Here is an 11313-nt window from a genome sequence, read left to right on the forward strand (position 1 = left end):
ATGGGTCTTTGAGATTGTGTATCGACTACCGGCAGTTTAATAAAGTAACCATAAAGAATAAGTACCCATTACCCCAAATTGATGATTTATTTGATCAGCTGAAAGGTGTTGTTGTGTTTTCAAAGATTGATCTTCGATCAGGTTATTATCAGTTACGGGTAAAGGAGTCAAATGTGCCAAAAACAGCCTTTAGAACCAGGTATGGGCATTAGGAGTTTCTGGTTATGCCGTTTGGGCTAACTAATGCACCTGCAGTATTCATGGATTTGATGACCCGGATATTCAGACCGTACTTAGATAGATTTGTAGTAGTATTCATTGATGATATTTTAGTTTATTCTCGGGATGAAGAAGAACATGCAGAACATTTGAGAATTGTGTTGCAAATTCTGCGATAGAAGCAGTTATATGCTAAATTCAGTAAATGTGAATTTTGGCTCCGAGAAGTGGGTTTTCTTGGACACATTGTATCTGCCGAAGGCATCAGGGTAGATCCAAGTAAAATCTCAGCTATTGTCAATTGGAATCCACCAAAGAATGTATCTCAAGTTAGAAGTTTCTTGGGTTTAGCTTGTTATTATCAGAGATTTGTACAGGGATTCTCTATGATAGCTTCTCCGATGACTCGATTATTGCAGAAAGATGTAAAGTTCGAGTGGACTGATGAATGTCAGCAGAGTTTCAACCGATTGAAAGATCTACTAACGAAAGCACGTGTATTAGTGCAGCCTGAACTGGGTAAGGAATTTGTTATTTATAGTGATGCCTCATTAAATGGTTTAGGTTGTGTCTTAATGCAAGAAGGTAAAGTAATAGTCTATGTTTCAAGACAACTTAAACCACATGAAAGAAATTACCCAGTACATGATCTTGAATTAGCTGCTATTGTATTTGCGCTGAAGATATGGCGACATTACTTGTACGGTGAGAAATGTCATATTTATACTGATCATAAAAGCTTGAAATATTTGATGACACAGAAAGATTTGAATTTGAGACAACGCAGGTGGCTTGAACTAATAAAGGACTATGATTTGATTATTAATTACCATCCGGGTAAGGCTAATGTTGTAGCTGATGCTTTGAGCCAGAAATCTCTGTTTGCTTTACGAGCTATGAATACCCGGTTATCATTGACTGATGATGGTTCAATCCTAGCAGAATTAAGAGCTAAACAGGCATTTTTACAGCAAATATGTGAAGCTCAGAAGAATGATGAGAAGTTACAAGTTAAACGGGCACAGTGTAAGTCAGGTAATGATTCTGAATTTCAGATTGGTTCTGATGGTTGTTTATTATTCAGAGGTAGGGTATGTGTACCTCAGAATTTAGAGCTTATACAGAAGATTCTATGCGAGGCTCACAGCGGTACTATGTTTGTACATCCGTGGAGTAATAAAATGTATAATGATCTGAAAAAGATGTACTGGTGGTCAAGAATGAAACGTGATATCTCTGAGTTTGTATCAAGGTGTTTAATATGTCAGCAAGTTAAAGCTGAACATCAGGTACCTTCGGGGTTACTTCAGCCAATTACTATACCGGAATGGAAATGGGAAAGAATCACTATGGATTTTGTATCGGGGTTACCTTTGTCTCCAAGGAAAAAGAATGCTATTTGGGTGATTGTAGACCGATTGACAAAGTCAGCTCACTTTATTCCGGTACGTATGGATTATTCTTTAGGTAAACTAGCTGAACTGTACATATCTGAGATTGTCAGGCTACATGGAGTGCCTGTCTCCATTATATCAGATAGAGATCCCTGATTTACGTCTCGTTTCTGGGACAAATTGCAAGAAGCCTTGGGTACTCAATTGTATTTCAGCACTTCATTTCATCCTTAGACAGATGGTCAATCTGAGCGTGTAATTCAAGTATTGGAAGATATGCTCCGATGTTGTATACTAGAGTTTGAAGGTAATTGGGAGAGGTATCTACCTTTGATTGAATTTGCTTACAATAACAGTTATCAGTCCAGTATTAAAATGGCTCCTTATGAAGCTTTGTATGGTAGAAAATTTAGAACACCGTTATATTGGACAGAGCTTAATGAAAGGAAGATACATGGGATTGATTTGATCCGGAAACAGAAGAAAAAGTAAAAGTTATTCGAGATAGTCTAAAAGTAGCTTCCGATCGTCAAAAATCATATGCCGACCTTAAATGAAAAGAGATTGAATTTCAAGTCGGTGACAAGGTATTCCTGAAAGTGTCTCCTTGGAAGAAAGTCCTCCAATTTGGTCGAAAGGGTAAACTGTGTCCAAGATTTATCAGGCCATATGAAATCATAGAAAGAATTGGACCGGTCGCTTATCGATTGGCATTATCACCGGAACTTGATAGAATCCATAATGTTTTTCATGTATCTATGTTACGACGATATCGATCAGATCCTTCACATGTTATTTCTCCGACAGAAGTGGAGATTCAACCGGATATGACTTACAGTGAAGAACCGGACAAGATATTGGCACGAGAGACAAAAGAGCTTAGAAATAAAAAGATAAATTTGGTGAAAGTATTGTGGAAAAAGCACGAGATTGAGGAAGCGACATGGGAACCGGAGGAGGCAATGAGGAAACAATACCCATATCTCTTTACTAGTAAGATTTTCGAGGACGAAAATCCTTAAAGGAGGGAGAGTTGTAATGACCTAAATTCAAAGTTATCGGAACAGTGATTTCGTAACCACAAATTCGATTTAAAGAGAAATTTATTTCAATATTTTTGCATGAAAATTGATATGATAGGAAAATCGTATGAAAATATTGATAGAAAAATTTTACCGATTTAGTAATTAGATAGAAAAAGAAATTATTGAAGAAATTGGGTAAAAACAAGGTATCGAGACCTTTATCTATTAAAACCGAGTCAAAAATAATTTTATAAATATTTATGAAATGTTATTAATGTGGTATTAAAATTTCGTTAGGAAATTTTAATGTTTGGGTAGTCAATTAAATGAAAAGGACTAAATTGTAATAGGTGTAAAAGTTGCTAGAATGATTAAATAGCTTAAAAGTCTAATGAGAAAGGATTTAAAAGGCAATTAGACTCAAAAGTTATTTGGGCTGGACGGCAAGGGTATGAAATCGGCAGAAAAATTGATAAATTAAGGGTAAAATTGAAATATTGCAAAATTAACTAAATAAAACTAGGACTAAATAGGAAATATCTAGATTTCTCTTCATTTCTCTTCAATTCTAGTAGCTAAAAACGCCATAGGAGGGTTCTCTAAGCTGGTATTTCGTAATTTTTGCACCAAGTGAGTTAATCCTTGCCTTTTTCTTGTAATTTTTGTGTTTCTAAGACTTTTACAACTAGGTCCTACTATTAAATTCATTAGTTTTTGATTTCATGGATAAAATTGAAAGTCACCATGGCTGAGTGCTGTAAGTTTATGATGAAATAGAATGAAATTAAAACTTTAATTTGTTTATGAGATGATTTTATTAGGTAATTTCAATAGAAATTGATTTTTAGGACCTAATTGTGAAAATGCTTGGAATTAAAGTCTATTGCTGAAATTCTGATTCCTAAAGGTTGTAAACTAGTTTAAGGTGATAGAATAAAATGTTAATTGAGAAAAATCAGCTCAATTTTAAGAGGCTAATTGAGTAGGGACGAAATTATCATTTATTAAAAGCTTAGGGGAAAAACGGTAATAAACAGCTTGCACAAAAACAGTTTGGACAGCAGCAGTAAACTAACTTTGAAAAATCACCATAAATTATAGAAATCAAATTAGAAGATGAAAAAAAATATGGCATTAATGCTTATTGAGTCTAGTTTCTCATAGAAGAAATAGTGTAAGCAATGGATTTGTAAATTTTGAGATATAATGAATTTTGTGAGACAAGGTCAGAATGAATTCGGGTTCCCCTGTTCTGACTTTGAAAAATCATAAAAAATTGAATAAAAACAATTATGGGATTAAATTTATATGTCTAGAATCCTTAATGAGTCTATTTTTAATAGAAAGAAACGAGAACATTATTTTCTGTATGAACAGATAATTAATTTTTAGTGAAGAAGGGTCAGAACTATCAACAGCAGAAAATGGGTGAATTTAAAGAATAAATTTTACTTATTGGATAAACAAAAAATTCTGAAAATTTTATGGTTAAAATATATATGAGTCTAGTTTCAGAGAAAATTAACGAATCTTAATTTGGAGTTCCGTAGCTCAAGTTATAAATAATTTAGTAACTATGATTCAAGTAGATAGCTTTGAATGAACTATAAATAATAGTTGAATTATAGAGAATGTTGCATATGAACATGAAATGTATTAAATTGATAATTAAATTTATTTATTTAGATCCGGAAGATTCAAATACGAAGCTAGATCGAGGAAAGGAAAAAGTTCGGGATTAGTAGATTTTTATTGTTTACAAACAAGTATCAAGGTAAGTTCATGTAACTTGAATTATATTCTTAAATGCTTGAGATTGTATGTTATTGATGTGAATATGATTTGAGTGTTCATTGTATGAAAATTAATGAAACATTGATATATTTGATAAAATGGGAAGAAATCCCGGTTGAATGAAAGGAAAATTCGATGGATCTCTGAAAAGGAATTGACAGTAAAAAGGATCTAGCCCGGACGAGTGATCCTATCCTGATATAGCCCTCCCGAAGAATATGTGTAAAATGGATTTAACCCAGACGAGTAATCTGAATTAGGGTCTGAATTTAGCCTAGACTGGTAATTCAGATCCAAGCTTATTAGAGTAATTGTCGTTGTAGGGGATTTAGCTTGGACTGGTAATCCCGACAATACTCTATGAGTTTATATTGCAGGGGATTTAGCCTAGACTAGTAATCCCGCTGCAAGGTTGAGGTTTGCGGGAGTGTGCTCTCTGAAATGGAAATGTGCGCACATGAATATGAATTGACGGACCCGAAATTGTACACTAATATTGTACCTCTAAAAATCCATCGAAATTCCGATAAATTCAACGGGATAAATATGGAAAAATAACAAAGAAATGGAAATTATGATATTGATGAGCTCATCAATCATAGTATATATTATTGGTACATGGAAATTATTGTACTAACTTGAATGTTGAGTTTGTGCATATTAGGGTAATAATGCATTGGATGGATATATGAATATTTATTGTATTGTATTGAAAATATTAGGTAAGTATAATTCTTGTTACATGAGCTTACTAAGCACAAAGTGCTTACCTCATTTCCTTTTTCCCTGTTTTGTAGTGTTAAGAGTTCGGAGGTCGGATTTGGTCGGAGACACATCACACTATCAACCTCAGGATTTCGGTATATAAAGAAACTTTATTTTGGAAATCAATGATATGTATAAGCTAACAAAGTAATTGTTAACGTGAAATGAATGTAAAGTTAGCCATTAGTATGGTTAACAAACCTGGTTTTAGATATGTGATGACGTTATCTTATAAATATGCATGAATTTATCTTGAAAATATGTTGAATTGATTTGGTTGATGTGGATTGGTCTCGATTTAATATTGCAGGGAAGGTTAGATATTTATAAAGGGGCTATATTGAATATAAAAAAAAATTTAATTCGTAAACTCCGGTAATGCCTCGTACCTTATTCCGGCAATGAATACGGGTAGGGGTATTACAAGGAGCTTTTTGGGCCACGCCGGTTTCTATCGAAGATTTATCAAGGACTTCTCTAAAATTACTAAACCCTTATGCAAATTATTGGAGAAGGACATGACATTTAAATTTGATGAGGGGTGCTTAAGAGGTTTCGAATATTTGAAGAATCGGTTAGCTTCGACACCCATAATCGTAACACCAAATGGGATTTTCCATTTGAATTGATGTGTGACGCAAGTGACTACGTGATAGGAGCTGTCATGAGCCAGCGAAAGAACAAAGTTTTTCATTCTATCTACTACGCAAATCAGACTTTGACAGAAGCTCAACTAAATTATACGGTAACAGAGAAAGAGTTACTTGCTATTGTGTTTTTTTTTTGACAAGTTTCGATCTTATCTTGTAGGTAGCAATGTGACTGTCTATACGGACCACTCGACAATTAAGTATTTACTTGCCAAGAAAGATGCTAAACCGAGACTGATCTGATGGGTACTTCTACTTCAAGAGTTTGGTTTAGAAATTCAAGATTGTAAGGGAGTAGAAAACCAAGTAGCAAACCACTTGTCCAAATTGGAGCCGCAAGAAGGGAATTCTCCACTTATACCCATTCAGGAGACATTTCTAGATGAACACATACTAAAGGTAAATCATGTCCATAATACCATTTGGTTTGCTAATATTGCTAACTATGTAGCTTGTGGTTTGATGCCGATTGATAAAACGTATCATCAAAAGATTAAGTTTCTTCATGCTGTGAAGTACTATTTCTGAGAAGAACCATACTTGTTTAAAAAGTGTACAGATCAAATGATCAGGAGATGCATGGCAGAAGATGAAGTACATAAAATTCTATATCATTACCACTCAGCTCCGAGTGGGGGACACTTCAGAGGTACACGTACTGCGGTCAAAATGTTGCAAGCCGGATTCTTTTGGCCAACAGTATTTAAAGACGAGTATGCTTACGTAAGGAGCTGTGATTGATGTTAAAGGGTTGGAAACGTCACAATTAGAAATGAGATGCCTCAAACAAACATCATTGAGGTAGAATTATTTGATGTTTGGAGTATTGACTTTCTCAGTCCTTTCCCTCCATCTTCTGGTCATAAGTACATATTGGTAGTAGTAAAATACATGTCTAAGTGGGTTGAGGCTGAGGCATATCTGACAAACAATGCTAAGGTTGTGATGAAGTTTTCGCAGAAGCATGTGATCACAAGTACCTAAGATTTGTGAGCTAGCTAAAATGAACCTTGTGGAGGTGGTTTGTTAATTAGATTTAGGTTTCTCTCGTTCTTAATGTTGCCAGTAAGAAAAATCTTAGGTGTTGAGTTACAACGTTATTAGTAAGGGAAGTAATTTCAAACAAGTTTTCTCTTGGCTATTGAACAATTAAGGAGAGATCAGTTGCTCGATATTGAGTCAACAACTATAACAAATTTATTAAAGGCATTAAATACATTCTTGTGTTGATGACTGAGTCTAAGAATCAAACAAATATGTTACTTTTGCTAGAGCTTCTCACCATTAACTTTTCCCAAAAAAATTATTTATAGCTTTCTTTGTTAAGCTTTTAATTTTAATTTTAGTTTTTTATTTTATAAAACCACCTCAATTTATTTTACTTGTTTTTACATAAGAAATAGAATTATTATGATCCTACTTGCTACTTTCTATTAATCTTATACTTTCAAGTAGATTTTATTTTTGTAGGTGTCGACAGTCTAACAAATGAAACTTTTGTTTATAAGTTTTTGGTTAGTCTCTTAGTCTTTTATAGTATAAAATTCCAGTCTTATTTATAGGAGATATAGCTATCTAAATAGAGTAAGATCTTTTAACAATAAATAGAAGTTTTAATAGATGTCTACTTGAATTATCACGACTCTTCTCTAATAATCATGTGCTATAATTTTTTATAATAAGATATATAATTTATCACTATGAATAATAGCAACGCTTGAATTCACAACTGAGTGACTAGCTTTTGGATCACTTGTAACTTTTGAATTATAACTATTAAAACATTATATATATTTTAAAAATGTATATATTGATTCCGAATATTAATTATCAGAATTTTTATTAAAAACTCTAAAAGAGATTGATGAGTTGAACTACCAGCCACACCAATTTGTATTAAAAGAAAAAATAAACATTTTTGCTTGGTCGTAATAAGACTTGCTATAAGTATAACAATGGTATTGGTATCCAAGTTAAAGGATTCAAGGTTTTCAGGGTTGAAATTCATCTAAGTTAAATTTATCTGTAATAAATATTTAGCTTCGGAAATGATCACATAGAAGTGTGATGATTAAATCAGCATTATCATCAGTCCATTCAACAAAAGTTTTTTGAGTCGGAAAATCTTCACTGGGATTTCCTACTTTAATTACTGGCAATTTATTCATAGATGGTGAACTTCTTCATAAGCCGCTTGCAATTCTGGCATACCATGTTTCCTTGAACTAACCCTTCAGAATAAGGAACAACTTGTGTGTGATTGCAAGGCCCCTCAACCAGAGGCGGTTCAAGGACAGTCCTGAGAGCATCTATAAACTCCAACCGACCCACATTTTCGGCCCACTGTCGAAACAGATTCAAGCATCGAAAGATTTCATCCCCTTCAACCCTTACAATATCAGTTGACAATCCTTTGCCATATACTGCCCAGCCATTGTCATTATTGTTATCCAGCAAGGCTGAGACCTGAGCTAGAACATTATCAGTATTGGCATTGTTCCCTAGTCTGGATTTAGATCTTCTCATGCTCTCTAATCTAAGCCAAAAGAGCTGTATCTTTGTGAAAGAGAGTAAGTTGCTCTGTATTTCTCTATTCATAATGCTTAAAATCTCTTTTGTATGTTCACCAGGGTTATTCTTACCAACATATATCATCTCATGCTGCATACCTGCATCCTTTATATCTTTCATTTTAGCATTGAATTCTCTAATCCAATCTAAGTTTTCACTTCCATAGATGCAAATATTTCTCCCTTCTTCAACCTGACAAGAATTCGGAAGTAATAAGCAGAATATGAAAGATCCAGAAGAAAAGAAAAGAAACAAGTATTTCAATAAGTTACCCATTGTGTGAGGATGGGGTGAATTTCATTTGTGATAAGTTGCATTTTCCATTTCTCCCCATCCCAAAGCTCATTTTCTCTTGAAAGTGAAAAAGGGTATGCTTTAGAACCCCATATGAATACCATATCAAGCGCATTCGAGTTTGTAATCATCCCTTCTGAATCCAAAACTACCATAATGGCTTCACCTCCATAGTTCCATTCTTGTTTCATGAAGTTTACCACAGCAGAGTTTAGAGACCAAGGTTGTCGTACCAAGTAACATGGCATGGAGTTTGATATAAAGTCAAACCATTTCTGCTCGGTATCTATCCATGCTTCATAAAATGAAATGGGAACCCATATAATGGCATAGCTTCCTTCTGTCTTGTCATTGTGAGGATGATCATATGTTTGGTTCACTAGAAAAAAACAACTGCTCAAATGGAAGGAGATCTGGCTTGGAAATCAGAAGTAGGACAACCTTGCTTTTCAATGCAGAAACACCTAACTGGCAATCAATCCAGGAGTTTGCTAAATAAGATAAACAGAGTTTTAATCATAAATTTGCTAAATGATGGAAACATTTTAGAGTGAAGGGTTAACAGAAGAGCACCATGATTTATTCTTCACTGTAACTAAATGATGATCAAATTAGAAATGAATAATTCATTTAATGAGAGAAAGTAAATAAACAAGAAATGAAAGAAAGAACGAGAGGTTTTACCTTTTCTTGTGTAGAACAATCCTTAAGTGGCAAGTTATCTTTTAGAGCAAACAACATCTGAAGAACGTCTTGATTGTCAATATGGGACTTCTTAAAAAGGCTCAGTAGCTTCTGGTGCATCTTTGCCTCTGTTAGACAATAGAAATAAATGTATCACACTCTCATTGTATGTAAATGTAATCTTGTTTTCATTGAAAGGATTCTAAATCATTCTAAACAATCCAGACAATAACTTGTTTGTCGACGAAAAGCATCCACCTGCGGCCTAAGGTGACTGTATATGCTGCTTAACCTGTTGTCTAAACTCAAGAGCTCCCAGCCGCAATTGTTATATTTGAATACCTGGAGAAGTAGCTGAAGTTAGCAGAGTTATTCAACTTGAAGTATTTGGCCTTAATATATAAAGAAAAATCATTGGAACATGTAAAAGGAAAATTAGCATTTTCTTAGATTTATGACAGGTCAGAACATGCACTTGCTCAGGCTTCATGGCCATCAGGCTTTTGATTTGAAAAGAGCAAACCAATGTGCTTCTAATGATCCAGTAAGCTGTAACATAGATTTTGGGCTTAATCACGGCTAGGTCCTCCATATCTGGTCCAACATGTACAAGAGGCAGAGCTTCAAATTCGATGATGCACTTTGTCAAGTCCACCATGGTCTTAGAAAGCGATCTTAAGGCTTTCACTTAAGGCTTCAACATGCTCATGTTACTTGGAATTTGTTTAAAATTTGCAATTGATACTGCCAAGGGAATATGAGGGCGTAGCTGCATTAGGAGGCTGAATTCACCATAGCTAATTGCAAAAGCCGCAAGTGCTAATGCAGCTTTCGCACCCCATCTATGGCTTCCCAGTAAATCGAACGACGCCATTGTTCTCGTATGAAGATCCTCTTTACCAGGGCTCTTGCAAAGCATCCGCAACCACAAAAAAAGAAAAAGAAAAAGAAAAGGTAAAATCAATACATTTTTTAATTCAACAGGACTGGAGAAATTGAGAGAAAGACTTACCTCATGTGCAATTTTATAGATGGTATGCATTAGTGGTTCTGGTGATTCAATTAGTTCAATGTTGCTAATGATACTCTTGAAATTTTCATTAACGGGTTTGTCAAAAACCTATGTCAGAAAAATATCATCAAGGTCATTGACAACATACTTCAATTCCTTACACCCATATCTGAAATAACAATTCTTTAAATTAGTGAACACTGTTGTAGTATTACATATTACAAAGCATTTTGACTTAATGTATTTCTGGCATGACAGAGTTAGCAAAATGAAGAACAAAAACAAAAAAAATTTAATATAAAGCTTCGTTGATGTAATGAGAGTCAAAAATGAAGAATTCAAGCTAGGTAGGGATCTAAGCAAACATCTAGATTCAGAGCAACTATGTAACCAAGTAGAGAGTTACTAGATCTTCTGATGCAGTAGCATGAAACACGATGTTCTCCACTGCAGAAAGTAGCATCTCGGAATTGAGGCGACGGCGGTCCGGATCATGGCTAAGGAGGAGCTTCTTTATCAGGATTTCATCATCTAAATACGACTGGAAATGTTGCCAGAAGCTGCCGCTTTGAACAGAAGTCATGACTTGAGTGGTGGTGAATCAATGGCAAAAGTATGCATCAGTCGAGATGTAATGTAATATAAAGCTTGTTATTATAGTTTCCCTTAAAACAAAAAAACTTGAGATAAACATACTTAGCTTGCCCAAATTTCTGTTCTAAATATAATCAAAGGTGTTTCAAGCTTTGAACACGAAGGGCTACGATCTTGTCTCCTGCTTTAAGCTATTGAAATAACTAAAGAAGTGGTTATTGCTTAAAGAATTATAAATGTGGACCCGAATCAAATCCAAAGCAGAATCAAAAGCATTTTTTGTTATAATCTTCCAAGAATCCTTAAAATAC

General features: G+C 34.4%; 1 pseudogene; it reads right to left on the bottom strand.

The window, feature by feature from the left end:
* Positions 1–8007: 8007 nt before the first annotated feature.
* On the bottom strand, positions 8008–10991 carry LOC107887672 (protein SIEVE ELEMENT OCCLUSION C-like; annotated as a pseudogene).
* Positions 10992–11313: the final 322 nt, after the last annotated feature.

This window comes from Gossypium hirsutum, chromosome A03, assembly GCF_007990345.1.
Source record: "Gossypium hirsutum isolate 1008001.06 chromosome A03, Gossypium_hirsutum_v2.1, whole genome shotgun sequence".
Lineage (NCBI taxonomy): Eukaryota > Viridiplantae > Streptophyta > Magnoliopsida > Malvales > Malvaceae > Gossypium > Gossypium hirsutum.